Here is a 26,125-nt window from a genome sequence, read left to right as displayed (position 1 = left end):
TTTAATACAGCAGAAGGTGGTGGACCATGCTGGCTTTGAAATATGGGATTTAGTTAGTGCTTGGAGAAGATATCACCAAGCAATCCCAGAGTTCTAAGTCAGACTGGAACGCTAGAAAGAAGTCAATAGTAAATCGTGTCTGTAATGGACTCAAAGGAGACTTTATTATTTATTTAATAGATTTATACAGCCATCCATCTCAAACACATGATTCTGGACTCCCCTACACATACATCCAGGGTTCCCAGGTTCTAGCACAGATCCAAGCCTTTTGGCCCTTGGGAAAGACCAGCCAGGACATCTGACCTGCCTTGGGATGTTATTCCAGAGGGAAGTGGATTGCCATGACAGGAAAGATTATCCTAACTGTTGGATAGACTTGGAACATGCACGCCTCTTCTGCCTGACCAGTTTTATTTTATTTATTTATTTTATTTAGTTTGTCAAACACGTAAAAGATAACAGGTATAAGTATAAACATAAATATGAACACAGTAAATGGGTACAAATAAATGGAGACAGTAGGTCAGGGACAGTAGGCACACTGGTGAGCTTATGCACACTCCTTACAAACCTCTTAGGAATGAAGTGAGGTCAACAGTAGACTATCTTAGGTTTAAATTATGGGGGTTTGAGGATGTAACAACAGAGTCAGGTAGAGCATTCCAGGCATTGACCCCTCTGTTGCTGAAGTTGTATTTTCTGCAATTGAGTTTGCAGTGGTTTACCCTGAGTTTGTATCTATTGTTTGCTCGTTCATTATTGTGATTGAAGCTGAAGTAGTCATTGACAGGTAGGACATTGTAGCGGATAATTTTGTGGTTCCAAACCACAGGGTGGTCCTGTAAGCAAACAGACTTTAAGCCATGATACTTAAGCTGGGCAAAGGGAAAAGTGGCCCCTTTCGAAGCAGAAAGTTCCATATTCTTGATGGCCCAATCCTTTACCTTTGTGTCCCCTGCACCACAAATCCAGGCCTAACCTGTACAGATGCAAACTTTGTGTGTGTGTGCGTGTGTTTCCCCGCCTTTTTAAAAAAAATCCTTCCTCTCTGCACTATCTATTCTAGAAGAAAAAAGAGATACAGAATGGAGCAGGAAGGTTCTTTCTACCCTAGTCCTGACCGATGGAAACAGGAAGCAAAATGAATTTTAAAAGGCAGCTGACCACCAACCAAACAGCACCATCAGCTGCAAGCTGTGTGTCCAGAAGGGAGATGGCTATTGGAGACAACCATCAGCTGCTCTGTTTGCTCACCTGCTTGCTATTCCAGAAGGCAAGGGGCCCTTTTACCAATGATGGCCGCTTGCTGGCTTTCCAAGCAGCAGCAAGTAGGGTCACTACAACAGGACTGTCCCAAGGCAGATGCTTGCAGATGTGCTAAGCAGAGTTTAAAGATCAGCAGTCTTCCTTCCTTCCTTCCTTCCTTCCTTCCTTCCTTCCTTCCTTCCTTCCTTCCTTCCTTCCTTCCTTCCTAATTAGCTCTGTCCTAGTGTTTCTTTTTATTCACATCCATTTCAGGTATCCAAAACCAAGTTTATACCTATGTATGTTATCTAATACATGCTTGATAAAATAAAAATAAAATAAAATATGCTAGTGTTCTTCAGGGTTTATCCCACCCAACATCTATTTATCCCATGGTTCCTTTTTCGGGAGAAGCGACACGGTACAAAGAGGAGTAAGGAAGCAAAAAATAATAACTTTAGGGTTGCTTCAATTCAAGATCAGCTCTCCATATTTTTCTCTTGCGCATATTTTTGTCTTCCAAGACCGATGGGTTTAGGGGGGGGGGACGAGGGGTTCCCTTCCGCCCACCCCCCCAGCCCTATGCAAGGCTCCAAGAAACCCCATCTCGTCGACCAGAGATCGTTTGGGTCGTGTAGTCTTGGACAAGCCTCCACCCCCAACGCCCTCCCACCCTCTGCGCGGGAGATTGGTCTCGTTCCAGATACTAAAATATGGATGGTAATAACGGCGGGGGTGATTCGCGCACTGTAGGCTGGGCATGGGATGCCAAGGTCTGAATTAGACTCCCTTTCCGCCCTCCTTATAGACGGCCAAGGAACCTTTCCAGAGAGTCGGAGCCGTGGCACCAGGCGTCAGAGGGGGTTATGCTTCCCCACCCCTCGCGTCTCCGGGCTGACCAACACTCACCGGCCGCCCGGCAGAGCCGAGACCCTCGCCTCACTCCTCGGCCGTCCTCAACTCGAGGAGCGTCGAGCCCCACCGCGGCTCCTCTCAGAGCTCTTCGCCTCCGCCGAGCCTGGCTTAATTGGCTGGCCAATGGCAAAGCAGCCCAAGAATTTAGCGTGGAGTCGGGCCTTCCCGATTGGCTGGCCGGGAAGTGTCTGGGAGGCTGAGCGTTCCCGGGCAGGACTGCAGTGCACGCCGCCAGCCTCGCTGCATTGTACGCTCGTGGGAAAGGGTGGCAGGCGGGCTGGCTGGCGGGCGGCCCGGCCGGCCGGAGGCGAAGGGGTCTGGGCGTTGAGCCGGTGAGTAAAAAGGGCTGCTGTCCGGCACGTTCTTTCTCGTCGCTCCTCTTTTCGTCTTTTTCTAAAAACCAGCCTGAGAGCAGAGGAAGGTGAAGGATGTGAGGGCGCTCGGCGTTGAACCCCGGACTTAGGCTTTGTTGAGCGCTGCGTTCCCAGCGCGATCTGCAGCAACAGATGAATTTTTAAAAAAAATATTTCTATTTTTGCCTTCGGGGGCATAGTTGGCACGTCCAAAGGCGCTGCTCAAGAGCGGGGCGCTTCCCTCCTCCTGCTGGGCATTGGATTCCTGCTTGTAATAGTGTCCGTGGCAAGGGAGGGTGGCCCAAGGGCTCTGCCCCCGGGCGAGGTTTGAAGGGTCGGGAAAGAGAAAAGGCTCGCTTGCTCGGGGCAAGTTTGAGACGCTGCCGATCACAGCAGCGAGATGCGTTCACGCGAGGAATTCTCTCTCCTCTTTTCCTTTTTTTAAAAAACCGATCGGCGATTTAAAAGTTAAAAAAGAAAAAAAAACTTTTCTTTTCTCCGTGGCTGCAGAACATTATCCAAAGCCCGGATAAGGAATTAGCGTGGGTCTGAGAAGTAAAAAAAAAAAAAGATCCAGAGGTTTAAAGTTTAAAAGGGTGGATCTTTAACACGCGGCTGTATTCCTGTATGTGGCCAGCCTTTATTGATATTAGTGCGTCGGAAATCGCTAGAGACGAACGATCGGGTTTTACTGTTCGCGTGTATGAGAGCACAGATGAAGAACTTGGGTTTAAGCCAGTTTTGGGTCAATGGTGCAAGCTTTGCATTACGTTAAGGCTGCGGAACCTTGTTAAACTTATTTTAACTGGGCGGTTCATCTGTCGGGTGAATGTAAACGTAGATCCCATATTAATATGTTTTGTTTCAAATATTTGAATGGGTGTTAATTCCCCCTCCCCCTAGTAATTCCATCCCTTCTTTCTAGAGTTTAATGGAGGGGGATTTAATTTTTGAAAGCGAACATATATTTGTACTCTGTGAGAAACAAATGCATTCAAAATGTTTTTACCTTAAGCAGTGTTTCATGCAGTAAAGATCATTTCAGGTATCAGTTCCCAGTTTTTATGTAGAGCACAACACCATCAGACCCCCTTTGAGATCCACTACCAGGTAGCAGCTGGCAGTGCAAATAACGCCCACTTGGAGGTGATATCTAAAAAAAAAATCAATTTTAAAAACGTTTACTAAAAAGTTCATTACCCTAAATTCCATGAGATTTTTGTGTTTCTGCTTGTGAAGTGTATGTGAAACGTTGAGTGTAGATATTGAAATCTTGTATGGTGTGAAAGGCTGACACCCAATAATCTAAATTGGAAGATTATATTTATTATATTGAGCGTTTTCATGAGAAAATTTCTGCTGTATAAATGTGGACTATTAACTGCTCTTGAACCATGAGCTGAGAATGGTGATATAAGGAAAAATAAAACACAACATTCACAGCAGAGTCATATATTGTACAGGTAGATTTTTTTTGCACATTTATGTGAGGGTGAGCACCTTTGATGCTATGAATACACCTGCATAAACCTGAACTACTAGTCTTCATTTACATGCACATTTCCTCATAGAGGCCTACCCTAATGATTTAAACAGATGCTAATTGCCATAAAAATTACACATGTAATTAATCAAGGTAAAGCTGCATATTCCATCCCGAATTCCATTTTGCCATGTTTAAATATCAGCATTGGATGTGAAGTTTTATCAAACATCAAAGCTGTATGCTTTCAGTAAATGAACAATTCCTTATATAGGATTATCCAAGAATAATTGGATGACTTCATATCAGCCTGGGAAAGGCAGTTCCTCTTGGAATCTGACAGTAACCCCCCCCCCAAAAGAACGAATCATAGTAGGATGAATCTTTGTTTTTAAAGATTAATCCTTGAAAATACAAGAATTGATGCTTATTCACAATCATAGCTTAGTATCTGATGGAATGTGCACCTGCAGCATCAAAAGGGGATTTGGCCAACTCAAAGCTTTCCCAGAAAGAGATTTGGATCAAGAGACTGCGCAGTTCCAGGCTGGAGTGGAGGAGAAGAGTTTTGGGGTAGCCCCGCCCTAGAATTTCTGAGGATGTATCCAGTAGGTTACAGTTTTAGTATTTGAAAGATTCTATCTAGTAGCTATAAGCAAATAAAGGATTGAACTCGATTGGTTCTCACTATCTCATCTCTAGGCTTGAGCCTGGCAGTATCTTTTGGATTGCCTTGGGTAATGCTTGTGTGTTTGTTTATTTATTTAGCTTTACAATTTTATCGCTTGTGTTTTCTTACATTGGAAGCCTATTTACAGAAATCAGAATTTCAACTTGCAGCAGTCCAAATGACCTGCAAATGATAGCATCGGTGAATTAGTTTCACAGGAATAGCCGTCTGCATGTTAGTCTTCCAGAAAGGTTTTTTTTTTTTTTTAAAGTCAATTTGGACCAAAAATTGAACCCAGATTCATATGAAAATGTCTTTCTCGAAGTTAAATGGCCATGAAGACTCAATGTTCAGTGACTGTACAGGGGGGAATCATCCCATAGTGGTTCCGCCAGACCAAATGGAGCCAAGGTAGCCTCAACCTTGACCCCATAACCTCAAGGCTCCTCCTCCATCTCCTTTACATTGTCTTTGGGGAAGACCTGCATTAGGATAGGAGGGGAAATACCCCTTCCTTCCAGAACACATGAAGCTGACTTCAGCTGCCGCAACGATGAAATGAAAGCAGTGGGAAGTCATATCTTTTTTGAGCGGCTAGCACAACCACTTTGTGACACGGGAGCTGAGGATGAGCCATTAAAATAAAAACATTTTGAGGATATATTTTCAAGCCCTATTTCTCAAAAACTCTTTCTGCTTTACCATCTCTCCTATGACAGATTTAAGGGAGCTATTATAAAACTGGCATCACACCACCTGTTCGGTACCATCTGACAGCATATATAAAAAAGGCTCCATTCAGTGCAGGTGATTCATATTTTGAAGTCAAATGAAGTAATTCAGATGCTTGCAGTCAGTACATCTACTTGATTAGCTTGGAAGGTTTGTGGGTAGTAGCATAATGGTTAAGAGCAATGTGTGCTGAGTATATATCAGATTTGGACAGGTCGTGGGTTTGCAGGATCTGCTTCAATCGTGTAAACAGTCAGAATGAGGTACAGAATTGGGGGGCGAACTCTGGCTAAGGGGGTGAACTCATTCATTGATTGCATTCCATTTAATATACACTGTGCCAAGTTACGTATGAGTTACTGCAGATCAAGGACATTAACAATTACTGTCTATCTGAGGAGGGGGCAGACAACTGAGGGACCTTTGATGATTAGCATTTGAGCATAAGAAACCCTGCCAATATGTTACAAAACATCCAGTGATCCATTTCTAATTCATTTTTTAGAACAGCTTTGGAATTGATTATCATGCTGGTGGAACACCATTAATTGGATTCATCAGGAGCTTGGAAACTGAATTTATGTTTGCAGAATCATGTCTGAGGATGTGCTTCCGTGATTTGCAGTCTTGCTGGAAATGTCCGGCATTATTGAATGTTGTACAAGAATATAATGTTTTCGATAAAACAAGTCTATAAAAATATAGAGTGGTGACTGCAGCACCATAGCTTTACAGAGTTTATGGTGCCGTTGTTGATATAATGTCTCATTTATCAAAAAGATTAGAACTTTTATGAATGAAGGTCTGGGTTGAGGAATATAAAATGACCCTTAGGAGTTTAGATATGCTCCAGGGCTTGTATACCTGGGAGCGCGTACGTTTTTACATCTTTTTTGTGTGTGTATTTTTGTGCTAATAACAAATCATTTACACTTCAGCAGGTTATCAGCTACCTACTCACTGCGGCTTTATTGGTTCCCCCAAATCTATCCTAAATTCTGGGTAATCTCTAGAATATTATGCAATTTAGGCAGGCATAAATGCGCTCTCCTAATCCCTGGACATCATTGGATGCAATCTAAAGTTTACACAATTGAAATTAGAGAGAATTATTCAATTGGCTTTGAAAGACAGTAGGATGTTAATGCTGTCACAGTTTGAATGGGTACAATTTAGTGTTATAATGTAATCTGACACATGTTGAGACTCTATTAACATCCAATTTTTTCATTCAGCCTTTTCTAATTCATCCATTTTTGTATGAATTTCAAGTTGAATTTTCGTTCTGTGGAATAAATATGTTCTCATCACATACTAGCTTATGAGTTGCAAAAATAGGTATTTTATTTAAAAATATGGACCAAATAAAATTATCCATCCTGAGTGTTGACAGCCTTTTAAGCTAGCAGAGGGCACCAAGCTTCAGAAATTGACTTGACAAAGAGATAAAAAACAGATGTTATTGTAGGTTTCAAAAATCCTGAAGGTATTTATTCAAAAAATAATTACTGTACTGCTTTCCTCTTCATGCTGAAGTTTATTTGTTGTGGTTTTGCACCAGTTGTATATCTGTTAATTGAACTTAATTATTCAATGTACAAGGAGCATTTAATGGTTAACACAGCCTTTATATTGTATTGTTTGAACAAGACTTATAAGCATGAATTCTTTCTGTGAGATCAAACAATAAAAATAAAGGGAAGAGAAAAGAACATAACTTTCCTTTTGTTTCCTAGATATGTTTCTGCTACTCATATGGTATCATTGAAACTGCGTCCAACCAGCTACACAAATAGATTTTCTTTAGGACATTCTCTCCCAGTCTAGTCCTTTATGAACGTTATATGTTTTTATGGTGAAGTTTGAAAAACTCGCTATTGTCTATTTTGTGTTATTGCTAGCATATAGTCTTAAAATTAAAAATGTGTTGGAAAAATATTGTGATTGAAAAATGAAGTTTTTCTGCTACTGGAAAACGTAATTTCAGGAAACTGTAATCATTATTTTGCTTCATTTCTGTTTCTTAGACTGTACATTCCAAGTTTGTTTTCCTACTTAACATTTTCAACTGTGGTATTCTTCAAGCCTGAGCAGCAAATCAACATGTTGTGTTGATTTCAGATTCAACTTGACCAGAAAAAATTCATCCTCCTCCTACTTTTCTCTATTAATCTTTGGAGGATAAACTTAGATAATCATGATATTAAAAGGTTGACACTGAAGTCTGATATTATTGTCAAGTACTGTCCTTGCTATATCCATTCTGACTAGGGAAACAATATGGTAGCTTCCTTATTTTTTATGTGCTGAGTAATCACTATGTTCTTCCAACCAAGAATGTTCAAGTCCAGTCCATTGTGCAACTGATGTTTACCTTTTCTTGTCTTGAGTTTTCCCCTATTCATGTTTTTTTACATTCTGTGTTCTCATTGTAATTCTTCAGCTTTGCATTTTTAGACATCTGGAAGGTTTTAATTTAATCAGTGCTAAACACCAATAATGCTTTGAAACATCCTCAACTCTTCCTCAACTACAGTTTAAATGACATCCTAACTGAGTATCATCAGGCACTATATTGTCGGGTATTTCATATTGTCTAGCCTTATAGTTTCCATGGTAAAATACAGGAGTTGTTTATTACTGCTTTCTACTCAGTATGAAATCATGCCTTTGCTGTTGTCTCTAAAGTGATCATTTGCCTCCAGCGTCTTTCTGAATCACTGCTGCTGAATATCATGCCTACTTGCTTTAACTGGGTTTCATGGCATTGGTGACTTGATTAGGATTATACAATGTATATACAATATATGATATACATGTCATATACTCTCAGGTTCCTTTATTCATCCCACCTAGGAAGAACTACAGTACCTCTCCACAATCAATGATGAGGCAACCCTAGAGAAGATTGAAACTGTATACATTATTCCATATGGTGGGTTTGCCGTAAATAATTTCATTATGCATTTACATTGTCATTGGACAATGGATAAGGAGCCATGGTGACCCAATGGTTAGAATTGCAGGCTAACTCTGCAGTTTGAGCCTGACAGGCTCAAGATTGATTCAGCTTTCTATCCTTCCGAGGATGGAAAGGAAGACCCAGATTGTTGGGGGCAATATGTTGACTCTAAACGGCTTAGAGAGGGCTGTAAAACATTGTGAAGCGGTATAGAATCTAAGTGCTGTTGCTAAGTGCAATTGTTACATCCAGTTTGTTTAAGTGCAAATTTGTGTACACTTTCACACTTTTTACACCCTGTATACTTACACGTACTTTACCAGGCAGATCTCTCATGATGGCAGTTGATACCGTGGATATACTTTTTATCCACAACATACAATCTGTAATGCAATTGGCAAATGTTTCATTTGGCATTAGCATTAGAAAATTGTTCTAGTATCTCCAGCATATAAACCAAGTCATTTGGCATAATATTATGTACATTTTAATTTTTTTTCATGAAATAAATCCTCTAGGCATTCTTAAAAATGAGTTCTGAAGTTTTAGAGTATTTCTGTATTTTATGAGGACTGCGGTTAGAATGTTAAATTCTTGTAAACCTTGTTTATTTGCTGGGTGTGTTGAGTGCCATGCAAAGTGGCCTAAAGGTATTAAAAAGTATTTAAATGCTCAGTTGTTCCTATACTCAGCCTAAGGTACTGGACCCATCACTATGCTAGTAAGCTTCCTGAAGGCTCACCTTCAGGAATATATTTAACAATCAGCAAACAAAATATTTGTTTTGACTAGCAGCTAAAAGGAAACGAAGAGAGAAATGATTACTAAGCCCCTGAAAAGGTCCACAGATGAGGAACATGGAGCAAATTAAATTAATGTGCAAAACATTTTGTCCCATTTCTACCTACTCTCTGCTTCTTCAGCTATGGCAGTCTATAGAATTATTTGATTCTTACTGATCAAAACCCAAACAACATTGTTTTTAAATTAATTGGATAAGAATGTTAGTTCCTTCTTAGCCCAAATAAGCCTTCTAAGGGTAGGTAAGGGTAAAGGTTCCCCTTGCACATATGTGCTAGTCATTCCTGACTCTAGGAGGCGGTGCTCATCTCTGTTTCAAAGCCGAAGAGTCAGCGCTGTCTGAAGAAGTCTCTGTGATCATGTGGCCAGCATGACTAAACACCGAAGGCTCATGGAACGCTGTTACCTTCCCACCAAAGGTGATTCCTATTTTTCTACTTGCATTTTTTACCTGCTTTCAAACTGCTGTGTAAGGTTCTTCTAAGGTTACATACAGATTAAAATATATTGAAGAATCTTGCTTCAAATAACATGATAAAAAAGTAGTAAAAACCAGTATGAAACATTATTCAAGTATGAAACAGAATATTAATGGCTCGCCTCAAGCTAAACAAGGAAGGACCAATATAGTTTCTCTAGGGAAGAAATCCAATGATCAGGGTTTGGCCATAGTAGAGGCCTGGTCCTATTTTCCAATCAACCCACCCTTCTCTGGTAGTAAGATGGAACCAATAAAACAAGTTTTAAATTACAGGCAATATTTTCTACATAGTTACCAGAATATTGAAAGAAATATTCTGTAGTTGATTGGTGGCATGAAATTTCGACAAGGCTGTATCCAATTAATGTTTACTGTGAAAAGTTTGTGCATCTCTATTGTGCTGCTCTTTTCTCTATCCAATTTCATACTTGAACAGTACATAATTCATAGAGTTATGCACAATTATAGATTATATAACAAGAAAGGCACAAATGACCAAAATATACAAGCTTAAAAGAAATAGTCTCTTTGCAAGTACTTAATCTGACTGCAGTGGCTTCTAAGAATAGTTTTCTTTAAGATTCCTGAAACTGTCAAAATGAATCTTCTTCCACCGTAGTTAGAAGCTTGAAATCATTTTCAGGTAGTCCTTGACTTGTGACTGGTTATTTGGCAATTGTCCAAAGTTATGATGGTCTTCCCCAGGGGTGCTTGGTTCTGAAGGTCTGATGGCCACCTCCACTCCCTGCAGTGATGTGACCTCATTTTGGACACTTGGCAACTAGCCTGCATTTACGATCATTTGCAGAATCCCACAGTCATGTGACTGTGTTTTATGATGTTTTTGCCAAAACCTGGCATCTACTTCCATTTTTTTGGGAAAAATCAATCTCTTGTGAACAATTGTCTTCTTTAACCAATGTGGAGTTTGCTTAACAATTGCTGTAAAAAAATTCATAAAATGAAGTCAGTCATAAGGGTAACTTGCTGCATGACTGTCACAATTTACAATAATTCGCAATTCACAATTTAATAGGTTTATATGCCACCCAATCTCGGGGGACTCAGGGCGGCTTACAAATATGAATGAATAAAATAACACACAGGGGAAGATATAAACAATACAAACAGTTTAAAAACCCAACATGCATTCGGTTTAATTGGGGGTTGAACCTGATTTGAGTCAGCAACCCCAGGCCTGCCAGAACAGCCAGCTCTTGGTGGCTTTTTGGAAGGCCGCAAGGGTGGGAAGGGTCCGGATCTCTGCTGGTAACTCATTCCGCAGAGCCAGAGCAGCTACAGAAAAGGCTCTCCCCTGAGTGGTCGCCAGCCGGCATTGTCTGGCCGACGGCACCCGGAGGAGGCCTATTTTTGTATCTTGGAGCGAAGGGAAGGACGCGACAAGAAAGTATGAGGAAGTGACTTTATTCAGCTCATAGTAAACTGCGATTCAACGTGGCGTGGTTCGCGCCAAACATTTATACCCCCGGGTTTGAACGAGGAGCCAATGGGGCGTCGAGTAGCTCGACCAATCAGGGTGAAGATTGAACCGGCTCCGCCCGGGAACCAATCAGGAAAGGAGTCCTTTATACACGCGTTCATATTTCCCGCGCTAGTATTCAACACCCCTCCCCCCCCAGTCAAAGAGTTCCTTTAGGAAGGGCAAACATAGTCTTGTAGGTAGGCGGGACGGTGGCGTTCTCGTCCCGATCTTCGTGGCTCCCCGGCGGCCGTCGGCGGGGGGGGGCCCGCCGGCGGAGGCGTGTCTGTGGTGGGGCGGTGAACCTGCGGTGCGGTCCCGTGAGAGAGTGCTGGCCCCGGGTCCCGTGCCCGAAGTTCGTCTGTCCGGGGCCGTGTTTCTGTGGTGGCCGGAGTGTCCGGTAACGGCTCCGTGCAGTCCGGTAGGGGTGTAGGTTCAGAGTCTCGATAAGAGGTTCGAGGAATGGAATAGCCGGGTGAGGTGCGCCTGTTCGGAAAGTTCGCATCGGCTTGTCTCCCGTTCCCCGGTTGGAAACGGTCCGTGGGGAAAAGAGTCAACGAAGGTGGCTCCGGCTGAGAGCGGGTGTCAGAGGAACTTGGGCCGTCTGTTTCCGCGGGAAGACGACGCCTTAATTGGTCCACGTGGCGCCTCCATTGTATTCCGTCGGCCAGGCCGACCCTGAAGGAACAGGGGCCAGTCAGGGCTGTGATGGTTGCAGGAACCCACCGTGGATCCCCAGAAAAGGAGCGGGCCCATACAGGATCCCCTAACTTAAACGCGTGGGAAGGGAGGGCCCCCAGGTTGCTCGGCAGATCCCCTGCGTAAAGTGGATGGAGTCTGTCTAGGGGTGTTCGCAATCTCCTACCCATCAAGAGCTCCGCGGGACTTTTATTAGTCGTTGGGCAGGGTATGGAGTGCTGGCTCAAAAGGTAAGCCGCCACTCTCTCTTGCCAGTCGCCCTGGCCCATGCGGCCCAAGGCTTCTTTCGCTGAGCGAACTGCGCGCTCCGCCCGGCCGTTACTAGCTGGGTGATAGGGGGCTGTGGCCGCGTGTCTGATTCCTTGCTGGGCCAGGAATTCTTGGAACGTGGTGGAGGTAAACTGGGGCCCATTATCGGACACTATCACATCTGGTAACCCATGGGTAGCGAACATCTTACGCAGGGCCCTCACTGTACTCTCCGCTGTGGTGGAGGTCATGATTACCAGCTCCACCCACTTAGAGTAAGCGTCTACCACTATCATAAAGTTTCGGCCGTGAAAGGGACCGGCGAAATCAATATGTAAACGGGACCATGGGCCTCTAGGGATTTCCCACTCACGAGGAGCGGCTGTGGGGGAATTCGGCCTAGAATTTTGGCATATTCTACATCGACCTACATAATCTGCGATTTCGGAATCTAGCAAGGGCCACCACACATAGCTACGGGCTAAAGCTTTCATTCGCGCTATGCCTGGGTGGTTTTTATGGAGTGCAGGCAGGATTCGTGCCCGCAGGGCTGTGGGGATCACTACCCTATCCCCCCAGACAAGACACCCCCCGTGAAGGGCGAGTTCGGCTTGTCGCACTTTAAATGGGCGGAATTCTTCCGCTACCTTTTCCGTGGGCCACCCCCTCAAAACCCATGAAGCAACCTGAGATAGGACGGGGTCAGCCTTTGTGTAGGCTGCAACGTCCGCGGCCGAGACGGGGAGGTCGGATTCGGCGATGGACAGAACAGAGAGCGCGGGCACGTGGGCTGTGTCCGTCTCTGGCAGAGGGCAACGGCTTAGAGCGTCTGCGTGCCCTAGCTGTTTGCCCGGACGGTATAACAGCGTATACGAATACGCTGCTAGGAACTCCGTCCACCGAGTCATGCGGGGGGACAAAATGGGGGGAGTTGGCTTGTCGCCCGCCAGCAGCCCCAGGAGAGGCTTGTGATCCGTGACCAGGGTGAAATTCCTACCGTAGAGGTAGTCATGGAACCGCTTAATGCCGGAGACTGCAGCCAGGGCCTCTTTATCGATTTGGCTGTAGTTCTGCTCCGTGGAGGAGAGTGTCCGGGAATAGAAAGCTATGGGGGCTTCTGAGCCGTTCGGGAGGATGTGGCTCAGAACCGCCCCTACGCCATAGGGGGAGGCGTCGCAAGTCAGGGTTAGAGGCATCCTATCGCTGTACTGGATTAGGACTGCCGATGAAGTTAAAATATCCTTTATAGCCGCGAACGCGTGTGCTTCACGGCTACCCCATTTCCAGGCCGCTGACCGGTCCAGTAGTCGGTGTAGCGGCTCAGCTAGTGACGCCTTGTGGGGGATAAAAGGGGCGTAGAAGTTTAAAAGCCCCAGGAAGGCCTGTACTTCCGCCCTAGAGGTGGGTGCGGGTGCGTTTTTGATGGCGGCAACTTTGGAAGGAGTGGGGTGGATGCCTTGTGCATCAATGAGGAACCCCAAGAATTCGACTTTAGGAACAGCAATTTCGCATTTGCTGCGCTTTAATTTCAGTCCTGCCTCCCTAAAACGTGTGAGGACCTCCCGCAGTGTTTTCAGGAGTTCCGAGTGACTGGGGGCTGCGACCAGGACGTCGTCGAAGTAAGGAACGACGCCTGGGAGCCCGTGGAGCAGCCGCTCCATGAGGCTCTGGAAAATCCCAGGGGCGACCGAGACGCCGAATTGTAGGCGGCGGCAACGGAAGGCCCCGCGGTGGGTGACGATGGTCTGGGCTGTAGCCGCATCGTCGTCTACGGGAAGCTGCTGGTAGGCCTGAGCCATGTCTAGCTTGGCGAAAATGCGGCCCTGTCCTAACGAGTGGAGTAGGTGCTGCACTACGGGAACCGGATACGGGTTTGCCTGCAGGGCCAAATTGATGGTCGACTTGTAGTCGGCACATATCCTCACCGATCCGTCGGGTTTGACCGGGAGGACTATGGGGGTTTCCCAACGGGCGTGATCTACGGGCTCGAGTACCCCTTGCTCAATAAGCTTATCAAGTTCCGCGTCTACCTTTGCTCTCAATGCGAAAGGGACCCTGCGTGCCTTTAGTCTAACGGGAGCGACCTGGGGATCGAGGCAGAGGGAAATGGGGGTACCCTTGTAACAACCCAATTTCCCATCGAACACGTCTGAGAACTCGTCTAGGACGCTATCTACGGGGAGGGGAACTACCCTGTGTACCCCTTCTATGGTGAGGCCCAAGGCGGGGAACCATTCCAACCCCAGGAGAGCGGGCAGGTTGTTCCTAACGACTAAAACTGGGAGTTTCCCTTTAAAATTCCCGTATTCCACCCGGATGTGGTATATCCCAGCTGTGGGGATCCCATTCCCCTGGTAGTCTAGGAGGGAGACCCCGGCGGGGCGCAGCTTTCTCTGGGGAACCCCGGGGCAAAGGCGGGAGAACAAAGCCCAAGATAGGAGAGAACGGGATGAACCGGAGTCCACCTCCATTTGGCAAAGCTGACCTTCGAGCCGGACGGCGGTGCTTATTTTCCGGTGGCCAGCGGGAACGTGGGATGCCTGGTAGACCACGCAGTCGGCGCTGGAGGGCTGGTAGGTTGAGTAGCAGTCCTCGGTGCGCCTCACGGGACGCGGTTGCTGGCGGCGTTGCGGCGCCGGGCGCTGGTTGCTGGGCTGCATGAACGACGGGGCTGGCAGGGGAGCCCGGCATACTCTGGCGAGGTGCCCTTCTCCTCGGCAGCGGCGGCAAACGGCAGAGCGGTACGGGCAGGCTGCGCGGCTGTGGCGGCCGCCACATCCGCGGCAAGGTGCGTTTGAGGCTGGCTGAACGGGCGCCGGCGGTTGCTGGGGTGGCCTCTGCTTCGGCTGCATCCTCATCTGGCCGACGATTTCCTCCTCCTCCTCCTCCTCGTCTTCGGCAGGGGAGAGATCGTCGACGAGGTTCGTCTGGGTGGGTGGCCCCGCGGCGGTTTGTGCGGGGGGGTTTAGCTGGAGGCGTTCCATGTCGGCCGTGGATTGTTCGGAGAGTTCGGCTGCCCGCGCTATCTCCACGGCTTGCATCAGGGTAATCTTGTGATTCCGGAGTAATCGGCCGCGTAAATGTGCGTCGCGGACCCCGCACACAAACTGTTCCGCAAGGTTCTCCTCCAGGTCTGCGAAATCACACTGGGCGGCCACGGTGCGTAAAGCCTCTAGGAAATGGCTAATGGATTCGTTGGCCCTTTGCACTCGGCGGCGGAAAGCGAAACGGCGTGCAAACAGAGAGGGTGAAGGAGCGTAGTGGTTCCTCAGCCTGGACATCAGCTCGGCCCACCCAAGTTTGTAGGCTGGCCTCGGGGCGGCCAGGGCTCTCGCAGAGGCGAACATGGACGGCTCACAGCAGGACAGGAAGAAACTGCATTTCTCCTCGTCGGTCTGAGCCTGGTTTTTCGAGGCGATCAGGTAGCACTCGAACCGCTCCATGAACCCGTCCCATGATTCTCCGGTGGCTCCGCCGAATGGCGCGAAAGGAGGAAGCGATGACGCCATCGTGGTGTGGAGCCGGAGAAAGAGAGAGGAAGGACGGAGAAAACTTCGCGTTCGCTGCCGGCGTTCTCAGCCTGAAGATAGCGTGCTAGCTGGTTCAGACGCGGTGGCAGCTGGCTGTTCTTCTCCGTGGTCGCGGGAATCGGAATCCCATCCTCGTCGCCAGTTTTGTATCTTGGAGCGAAGGGAAGGACGCGACAAGAAAGTATGAGGAAGTGACTTTATTCAGCTCATAGTAAACTGCGATTCAACGTGGCGTGGTTCGCGCCAAACATTTATACCCCCGGGTTTGAACGAGGAGCCAATGGGGCGTCGAGTAGCTCGACCAATCAGGGTGAAGATTGAACCGGCTCCGCCCGGGAACCAATCAGGAAAGGAGTCCTTTATACACGCGTTCATATTTCCCGCGCTAGTATTCTTATCGTACGTTGGGAGGTGTGTAGCAGGAGACGGTCTCTCAGATATCCAGGTCCAGTGCCATGTAGGGCTTTAAAGGTAATCACCAGCACTTTGTAGTGTGTCCGGAGACTAATAGGGAGCCAGTGCAGCTCGCAGAGGATAGGTGTAACACGGGTGTACCGAGGTACACCTGATATCACTTGCGCGGCTGCATTCTGGACCAACTGCAGTCTCCGAACACTCTTCAAGGGCAGCCCAGTGCTATTAGGATTGCAATTCAAGGACTATGAATAGTTAAAAACTCAATGAATTGTTTATAGCTCCATTGAACAATCTGTCTTTGAATAGTTGTCTACAATTGTTTCATTACATGGCAAAAAGTTTCAAAGTTTGTAAGTGAGTCCTTGACTGAAAACAACGCTGGATACAATCCTACTATTTCTCTAGTAGAATTTAGATTCCTTATCCTTTCTGGAGTTTCAAGTTTCCCCTGGATTTTATTTTTTTTCTGACAGTTCTAGATTGTATGGTGCATATTTCATGATGACCTGAAGACCATTTGTTTTAACATTTCTATATTTATGTTCTGCTGCTTCTGAAGCTTTTTAAATTATGTTTAATAATTCTACCTCATAGCTGCCCATACCATCATCACATTTTCTTTAACAAGTGGGAATTACCATAAACTAGGGATGTGTTTGGGATCCAGTAGCACCAAGCATACAGATGTGAAAAAAGTTATTGCTTCAGCTAAAGCATCCTTACCTTTGTACAAAAGTATTTCCCTTTTTCCATTTACCTGTTGCCCCTCTGAAATCCAGTGCAAAATGAATGTTGTGCAAACAGGTTACAAGTGTGGGCATAGTTGGATTCTTTAAAAAGATGACTTTAATCCCTCCTTTATTAGTTTTATAAATAGCTCAAGGTGGCAAACATACCTAATACTCCTTCCTCCTCCTACTTTTTTTAGTTGTCATACATATTCTCTTATTACATCAACAGTGTTGGCAGAAACCAGAAATACATGGCTGGTCTTCTTCTATAGTGCTTCTCATATCAATAGCCTAATTCTTGATGCTACTCATACTGACCTCTTATTTCCAATATATGTAGTATTTGGGAAACAGAGTGGGAGGAATTTTGTTCTTAGAACTACATTGTTAATAGCAATAGTCACACAGACAGACATGTGCCTGCCAAATTAAACAACAACAGAGGTGTATCAAATAATAGATCAGTTTTCTATAATTAGCTAATTTAAAAAAAATATTGTATCATGATGTAATGGATTGTTGAATTTCATATTCAGCATTGATCGATGATTGGGGATGCAAGATATCTGCAGACATAGCTAAGATACTTTCACATAAGATTTCCTGCTTAGTTTATAGCTGTGATGGCTTATCTTTTCCGAACCGAATGCCCAAAGCGCACATGTGAACCCCCCAAATGCAATATGCCCTCCTGCATGTGTAGCAGAGACCTAAAGACCAGCTGGCTGGCAGGAGGTGTGCGCATGCACGGTGGATCTGAACTGGGGCGACAACTTGCGTGCCCACAGAGAGGGCGCTGCATGCCACCTCTTGCATGCGTGCCATAGGTTCGCCATCATGGGTCTATAGCTTTGCACCATATTAGCTGTTTCTTTTGATGTCTAAGATGCACAGAAATGTCCACATGGATCATAACATTTCTAAAGGATCCTCAAACAAGATAACAATCCTTTTTTGTTTTGTTTTTGGATTTACCTAATCTAGTGAACGTTTATCTGCAATTTATTTTTCTTTACTATTAACTGTTTAATAAATGGGAATTCAAGTAAGACAGACTGCAAAGTAAAAGTCTTAATGATAAGCATTCAAGAAAACTCTTGATTATTCAGATACAAAGGTACTGGAATTCTAGGGAAACAGAAAATAATCCTTAGTAATAAGCATACATTAATGCAAGAGAATCTATGTAGTCCAGGGTTGAACTGTAGAGTCCTTGGTACCCATGGAGTTTTGTTGTTTGTTGCAGACATTTCATTACTTGACTAGGTAACATAATCAGTACTAGTGAGTGTGATGTTCGGTCCCTATTTATATACAGTAGCTTGCCTTGCCAGTTTTAGTGGGGGTGTGGGGAAATGGTTTAACATTCAGAGGAGGAAACTTAGGAAGGACCCACTCTAATTAATTGGGAGATTAAAAGTGGTAGCAAAAAATTTGCCTCTTAGACATGCAAGATTCTGTTCATGTAATCTTAAAATAAAATACAATTAGCTCATCTGTTTGTGTTTCCTATCTGGTTTGCCCGAGAGGACTGACACATTGGCAAAGCAGCCTACTGCATATAATGAGGGAGCAAACCGCACCTTCATTAGCACGGATGATGTTACCTGGTTGGGTAATGAAATGTCTGCAAGCAAACTCCCAAGCTCAGAGAGCACCAGGCACGCCACAATAAAGGTACATTGACATTGTACATTGATCAAAGTCCAATTTAGTTAGAAATACAAGTTAATTCCCTATAGGCTCATTGATTATACTTCATATCTTAGTGAAATTAGATTGTGTCAGGAATGTTGATTGGCAAACCATTCAATGATTTAAGAGACTTGTGGTTTGCTGCCATGGATACATCATGTAATTTTTATTAATTACATATTAGTTATGTGCAATGAAGGAGAGTTACTCACTCTTCCCCAGTGTATAAAAATGGCTAAAAGCTTTATGATGTAATCAGCCCCAATCAATTAGCATAACTTTGGAGTGTATTTCTGCAGCCCTCCCACATTTCAAGGGAATATATGATAGACATGCACACATGTGTGTGCGCGCACACAATTACTGGTGTATCTTAAAGTTTTAGGACAGCTTTTATCAAGATATATAGAAATATATAAAAATATAAAATATTCTCTTGTATGTTTATACTTTTATAAAATGCCAAGAGCAATTGGGATTAAGTGCACATAAAATCCACAAAATGAAAATTGTTTTGACTTCAACTATGAATAAATAATCTTAAAATACTAAAATATGTACATTTTAGTGCTGTTGAATCAGTTCAACAGGGAGCTTTTAAAGGAGGCTAAATAAAATAGAGTTAATACAAGTGTACCCTAATTGTTCTGTTCTAAATACATCTGTGTATATTCTTGTCAAAGTCCATGGCATGGGTAAAGATTAAAGTAGTGGATGTACTTAAGAGGTTGACCTACATCATTTCTTTTGATGTGACAAACATTTAATGAATACACACTGCAAACACTTTGAAACAAATGCTGTTTTAGAGCTCCTGAAACAATGGCTATTGCTGATAATGCATTGCATCCTGTTGAAAAAAAATGGACATGTATAATGGTTGCACAAATATTCTACATTTTTGCTTCATCACCTTGCTCACATAAAGGTGTTCTGAAGCTTTAAAGTACAATTGTGTACACACCAGTGTTGAAGTCAGACTGAACTCTCTTAGCAAACATGTACACAATTCCCCAGCTTTGGCGACCGCAAAGGGTTGGTGAACCTAGAAGCAAACTTGCAGTTTGAGACTATTCGAAAAGATATTGAGTGTGCTTGGTGGTGAAAAAAGTAAAGAAGAATTTGTACTGGGAACTGTTAATGCAATTTGCCTCCCTTCTATCCTTAAGCTATTGACAGAAAGAGTAACTTATCCCAGGGTGCCTTTATATGAAACCTGGACTAAAACCCAAGATATGGAGATGAAAGTTCTGCATATTTCCTAATTCCAGAGTTGCCAGCAAAGAGAACAGAGGCTTATTTATGAGAAGTGTATATAAGATACTGAATCAGTATACAAAAAAACACTAGTTTTCTCACATTCCAGGAAAAGGATTGTATTGTTAATTTGGCTTTCTTATGAACTCCATTCAAAAATACAGGGTTAGGTTGGGCCAATTTCTTTTTCTACTTTTCCTTTGTTCATCTTCTTTTTCCATCTTCAGCTGTAAAGGACACTTATTTTGATAAACATTTTTAAAAAAAGATTTTAGTTTGCACTTGATTAGCTTTCCGAAGCATCCAATTACTTAACAAGCATTGTTAAGGCCTCTTTATTTCGCTTAGTTAATTGTGTTGCTTAATATGTTTATGTTAAATGGCACCACTTTTGTCTAGCTGAAAAACTGTTCAACAAGGAATAGACTTCCTTGCTAAATTCCTAGGTTCCCTGGCTAGGAAGCATGACTCCTTCATCACTGAAGTAATGCTTGATGGGTAAATAATGCCTCTATGCCAGAGGCTCCAATTACAGCTCTAAAGATTGTTCTGGATAGAAATCCATTTGATAGTGTTCTGTGGGCTGTACAGCTTGAATAGGAAATGACTTTGGTGGGCCTGGAACTTTTGATCTAAAGATCATTCTATTACGTGGTGAAGCTCTAGAACAGCCCCCCCCCCCTGCATGTCAGAACTGGGCTGCGCAAACAAGTGAGGCTCCATCCGTGGGATGCAAGCAGCACACGAAATCACATCCCCTCTTGTCTGAAAACCCTTTTCCCAAGGAACCGGTCCCTGCTTCCCAAAAGGTTGGACGCCACTGCTCTAGAACCAAGCTGTTGTTGGCACTTACACATTGACTGAGGCATGGTTTATTTAAACCAATGGCTTAGATCAGTATATGGATCACACAGGGGCTTAGCAGTGAAAATTGCCTCTAGAGGTAGTCCTTGACTTATGATCAAATTAGAGCCTAAAATTTCTGTCCCTTCTCTGTACAATACAGGTACAACCATTTAGTGCAGGCGTGTTAAACTCAAGGCCTGGGGGTCTGATCCGGCCCGGGGGGAGGGTACTTAGATCTGACCTGCAGGGCCACCCTGGAAACAGTCCAGTTTTGTTGGCAGAGCTCTGGGGCCACCACAGGCACCCATGACACAAGTGACATATAGCTGGCTACCCCCCCACCTCCCGAGGTCAAACACAATGCTGATGTGGCCCTCAATGTAATCGAGTTTGACACCCCTGGTTTAGTGACTGTTCGGAGTTACAACAGCACTGAAAAAAAGTGACTTATGACCACATTTCACTTACGGCCATTACAGCATCCCCATGGTCTCATGAGATCAAAATTCAGACACTTGGCAATTGATTCATATTTATGATGTTCACAGTGTCCTGGAGTCACGTGATCCCCTTTTGTGACTTTCTTACAAGGAAAGTCAATGAGGAAGCCACATTTTCCAGAGTGGGAGGAGGGAATGGTCACACGTGGGCTTTATCACAGCCTGATTGGTCCAAGACTGAGAGGAAGTCTATAAATACCGGTGCCTGTCCATTGCTAGCCCAGATTCTCTCTCAGTCTGGTCCAAGTTCTGTAGAGTAGTTTGTTAGGATTCTGTTTCGTTTTCTCCTTTTGGGTGAGTTCTATGCAATCTGATTCCTATTTGGATAATTGGGCACTTTAAATCCCTTTAAATTCTAAATTGATCTGCTGTGGCCCCAAGGGACAGATCTCTGCCTCGGGCGGCTGGGGGAGGGCCCAGTGGGGCACTAGTCTTCCCCCCCCGCAGGCCAGGAGCCTTCGCCTGTCCCCGGGTACGGGGGTGCGGCTCCTTTAAGCTGCTTAAAAGCAGCCTTTTTTTGCAGCAGAAAAGTTACAAGTGGCTTCGAGCCTCGAGGAGCGAGCGGCCCGCCTTACAGCTGATTGCTCCGTAGGGGGCCTCGCTGCAGGCTCCTTTGTTTGTGTTGCCTGGGGACAAAAGAGCAGGGGGAGGAGAGCGTGTGTGTGTGCCGTGTGGCTCTCCCTGCTAATTTTAAAGTGAAGCCGGCTAGAAGCCTGGCTGGGCTGCTGGTGATTATTTCCAGCCCTTTTCTCCCGCGCACGGAGTTCCGGTGGCCATTTTGGAGGCTGCCACGTGCGTGAGGCCTTGCCTTTATCAAGGGGCCTAGTGTGGCCTAGTGAGAGGCCTTGAGCCTAGGTCTCCCCACAGGCTTCTGGCCCTGGTCTCAGGTGGGATTTTGGAGGCCGATTCCTGCTCCTTTCGTCAGACACGTGAGTGGGGCATGGACGAGGGAGCGGAGATTCCCCAGGGACAAGGGGCAGGCCCTACTGGGAGTGAGGAGGCCTTGGATCAGGAGGTGGGGAGGGGGGCTCCCTCTCGAAGATCCCTTTCTTCAAGGCGCCCCTCCAGTTCTGTCTCCAGGGATGAGGCAGCTCGCCATAGGGCGCTGGAAAGGACCTTTGCCAGGGCAGAAAGGCAGGCCCAGTCCTCCAAGCCTTTATCTAGGGACAGATCCAGGTCCCCTGTTAGGCCCATTTCAGAAAGGTCTCTACTTAGGGGTTTTAGCCCGGCTTCATCATGCAGCTCCCCTGGTAGGTCGCAGGCCTTCTCCAGGAGGGGGCGTTCTCCATCCCCCATAGATGATCCTCTGGAGGGCACGTCCAGAGGCCCCTGTTCCCCCCAAAGGTTGGCCCCTCAGGGCCCGGCTTCCACTTTTGGGGATGTGGAGGATCTGGATAATCTCCCTGAAGGGATTAAGAGGCTTATTTCTGCAGCCATCACTCGGGGCATTGCCCAGCGGGACAAAGGCTCCCTTTATTCTAGGCATGGGGGGCTCGGCAGGGCTCAGTGTCGGGCTTCTTCCCCTTCCATGATCAGTGAGGCTTCTTTCCTGGGTGGGGGGGAGTTACCCCAGGAGATGGGATTCTCAGATGATGAGAATACCACTGTTTCGGAGGAGCCGGCTTCCAAGGTCCTATTTATGCCCGCCTTGTTTAAAGTTCTCTTGGATAAGGCGAGGCACACCACCAAGGTCGGAACTGGGGATCCCTCTGTGCCCCCCCCCAAGGGATCCCGACATGGTCATGTTCTCTGCCACGGCCACCAACAAGGAAGAGATCCCTGCCCCTCCCTTGTTCCTAGAGGTTCTGACCGACCAGTGGGCTAAACCTTCCAATTTCTCTTCTCCAGGTAGTACCGACCGTTGGCATTACAATGTGGAGCAGACCTTTGCTCAGGCCATTCAGCTCCCGACGGTTGACAACCCTGTGGCCGCATTGGTGTCCTCCTCCCCGGTGGTGTCGGGCGATGCGGCAGATAAGATGAAGCCGGAGGATAAGCGCGCGGAGCTTACTTTGCGGAAGAACTTCAACGCCACAGCGTGGGCCATTAAGGCGGCGGCCTCAGCTTCGTACTTTAATCGTGCCACGGTCATGTGGCTCAAAAAGCTGCAGGCACGCATTCCCATACAGGAGGACCGGATCCATCAGGATCTGGTCAAGATTCTGGCAGCGTGTCAGTTCTCAGCTGACGCGACCTTGGACACGGTCAAGTTTGCTTCTAGCGCCCTGGCCACCTCGGTCACCTCCCGTAGGCTCCTGTGGTTGCGCCATTGGCAAATGGACAACAAAGCGAAATGGGATTTGGCGGCTGCCCCCTTCAAGGGGCCCGATCTCTTCGGGGAGGCTCTTACTCGCATCCTCGTGGAGGATAAGGACAAGAAGAAGGTCCTCCCCTCCACGGCTAAGAAGGCCGAGGGCAAGTCGCGTCCCTTCCGTAGGCAACGGTATAGGGCCCCTAACTTCGGCTATAACCAGCGCTTCTCTTCTTTCTCTTCTGACAGGCAGTTCTTGGGGCAGCCCTTCCAGGACAGGAGCCGTTTCCAGGGCCAGGCTCGGCGGCCCTTTCGTGGGGGAGGCGGCCGTCCCTTCCGCAGGGGGAAGTGACTCGAACCCGAGTCATCCCATCGGCGGCCGCCTCGCTCTTTATGCGGACCGGTGGGACGAGATCACGTCGGATGCCTGGGTCCGAGCCACGGTTCGTTACGGGCTCAGGTTAGAATTTCTCTCCACTCCTCCAAATCTCTTTCGGTCGTTCCCTCCATCCCGGAGTCGAGAGCGCCGCCGCCTGATGAGTCAGGCGATCGCCCACCTCCTCGAAATCCAAGCGGTGGAGGCGGTTCCCGCAGGGGAACGGGGCCTGGGCCACTACTCAAATCTCTTCGTGGTCCCGAAGAGCACGGGGGGTTGGAGAGCAATTCTAGACCTCAAGCGCCTGAACAGGTTTCTGGTCTACAGGCGGTTCAAAATGTCATCGCTCAAGTCCATCCTTCAGGGCATCAGGAAAGGCGATTTCCTGGCCTCCGTGGATCTCACGGAGGCCTATCTTCACATTCCCATCCTGCCCGCTCATCGCCGGTTCTTGAGGTTCTCCCACGGGTCCTACCATTACCAGTACAGGGCTCTTCCCTTCGGCCTGGCCTCGGCCCCGCGGACCTTCACAAAGGTCCTGGCTGCTCTGGCGGCCCATCTGAGATCAGTCCCAGTCCGCCTCCAATGTTATTTAGACGATGTCTTGCTTCAGGCGGGCTCCCGGTCTCAGGCCGTTTCAGATCTTCGGCTTACCATTCGGAGCCTCCAGGCCCTGGGGTTCTCGGTAAACTTCGAAAAGAGCCATCTCACTCCTTCCACTCGCATTCTGCATCTGGGGACAGTCATAGATTCCAAGTTGGGGGAGGTGCGTCTGTCTCAGGAGAGGCAGGTAAGCCTTCGTCGGCTGGCGGAGAGCGTTCGCACAAAGAGCTCCGTTTCCATCCTCTCTCTGTCGCAGTTATTGGGCAAGATGGTCTCTTGCATAGGGATTGTCCCGTGGGCCAGGCTCCATCTTCGGCCCCTTCAATGGGAGCTTATCCCCTATCAGAGGGGACGAATGAGCAATTCCCTTCAGACTCTCCGCATCTCGGCGGGAGTCCGTGCATCCCTGGCGTGGTGGCTCTCCCCGGCCATCTGGCGGGGGTGTTTGTTCTGGGAGCCGAGCAGGGTGACCGTCACCACGGACGCGAGTCTGTTCGGGTGGGGGGCCCTGGTGGGCTCTCGGATGGCTCAGGGCAGATGGACGGCCTCGGACCTCCGTCACAACATCAATTGGCTGGAGCTGAAGGCCGCACGTCTGGCACTGAGTCACTTTCGCTCCTCGGTGGAAGGGAGTCATGTTCTCCTCCTGACGGACAATGTGGCCACCAAGGCGCACATCAATCGTCAGGGCGGGACCCACTCGAGAGCCCTCTGGCTGGAGGCTCTGCGATTGGGGTCATGGGCGGAGAAGCACCTGCAGTCTCTGGTGGCGGAGCACATTTCGGGACTCTCCAACGTCCAGGCGGACTGGCTCAGTCGAGCAACTCTGGACAACGGCGAGTGGCAACTCCACCCGTCGCTGTTCCGGGAGATCTGTCGTCGGTTCGGGTCCCCCCGGGTGGACCTGTTTGCGTCTCCCGAGAACACACAACTCCCGCGTTTCTTCTCCCGTTTCCAGTCCAGCTCGGCGGAGGGCACGGATGCCCTCAGGAGCCAGTGGCCCCCGGGCCTTCTCTATGCCTTTCCCCCCATTCCGCTCATCCCGGGGACCGTCAGGAAGGTGGTGACGGAAAGGGCCTTGGTCATTCTGGTGGCCCCGTTTTGGCCCAGGAGACCCTGGTTTGCGGACCTGGTTCAGCTGTCGGTGACTTCCCCGTGGAGGATCCCGCAAGGGGAGGTGGTCTTACGGCAGGGGGCCCTGATTCACCCAGAGCCTCAGTGGCTTCAGCTGACCGTTTGGCTCTTGAACGGCGGCTTCTAAGGGGGGCTCATCTGTCTTCTGGGGTCATTCGCACCATCGAGGCGGCCCGTCGTCCCTCGACGACCCGCATTTATAACTCCACCTGGGCAGCGTTCGTCCGCTGGTGCTCCCCCAAGGGCATCTCTCCCGACAGAGCCACCATCCCCAACGTCTTGGATTTCCTTCAGAAGGGCCTGGAGGACGGGCTCTCGCAAAACACCTTGCGACGCCAAGTGGCGGCTCTGTCCTCGGTCTTGGGGGGGGCGGGGTCTTCTTCTCTTTCCCAGTCTCCTCTGGTCAAGCTGTTCCTCAAGGGGGCGGCAAATCTCAGGCCTCCCCCCGTTCATAGATTCCCCACGTGGGATCTTCCGCTTGTCCTCAAGGCCTTAACGGGAGCCCCGTTTGAACCTCTCCGCTCGGTGCACTTGCGCTTCTTATCCCTGAAGGTGGTCTTCCTGGTGGCCATCACTTCCGCCCGGCGTATATCCGAGCTGGGCGCCCTGTCTTGTAAGGACGACCTCTGTCATTTTCACCAGGACAGAGTGGTCCTTCGCCTTGACCCGGCATTCGTCCCCAAAGTAAATACCCCCTTTCACAGGGCTCAGG

The 26,125-nt window shown here is 47.3% G+C and overlaps 1 protein-coding gene across 1 annotated transcript in view; it reads left to right on the top strand.

The window, feature by feature from the left end:
• The first annotated feature begins 2,392 nt into the window (after positions 1 to 2,392).
• The window catches only part of LYPD6 (LY6/PLAUR domain containing 6), a 76,681-nt gene continuing 52,948 nt past the window's right edge, over positions 2,393 to 26,125 (top strand). The window contains exon 1 of the mRNA XM_087710635.1: positions 2,393 to 2,495. The gene's annotated coding sequence lies outside the window, so the exon portion shown is untranslated. The remainder of the gene's footprint in view (positions 2,496 to 26,125) is intronic.

This window comes from Thamnophis sirtalis, unplaced genomic scaffold, assembly GCF_051295495.1.
Source record: "Thamnophis sirtalis isolate CommonGarterSnake01/CBP01778 unplaced genomic scaffold, rThaSir2_p1.2 scaffold_1, whole genome shotgun sequence".
NCBI lineage: Eukaryota > Metazoa > Chordata > Lepidosauria > Squamata > Natricidae > Thamnophis > Thamnophis sirtalis.
The sequence above is the reverse complement of the archived record's forward strand: the minus strand, read 5'-3'. Positions and strand labels throughout refer to the sequence as shown.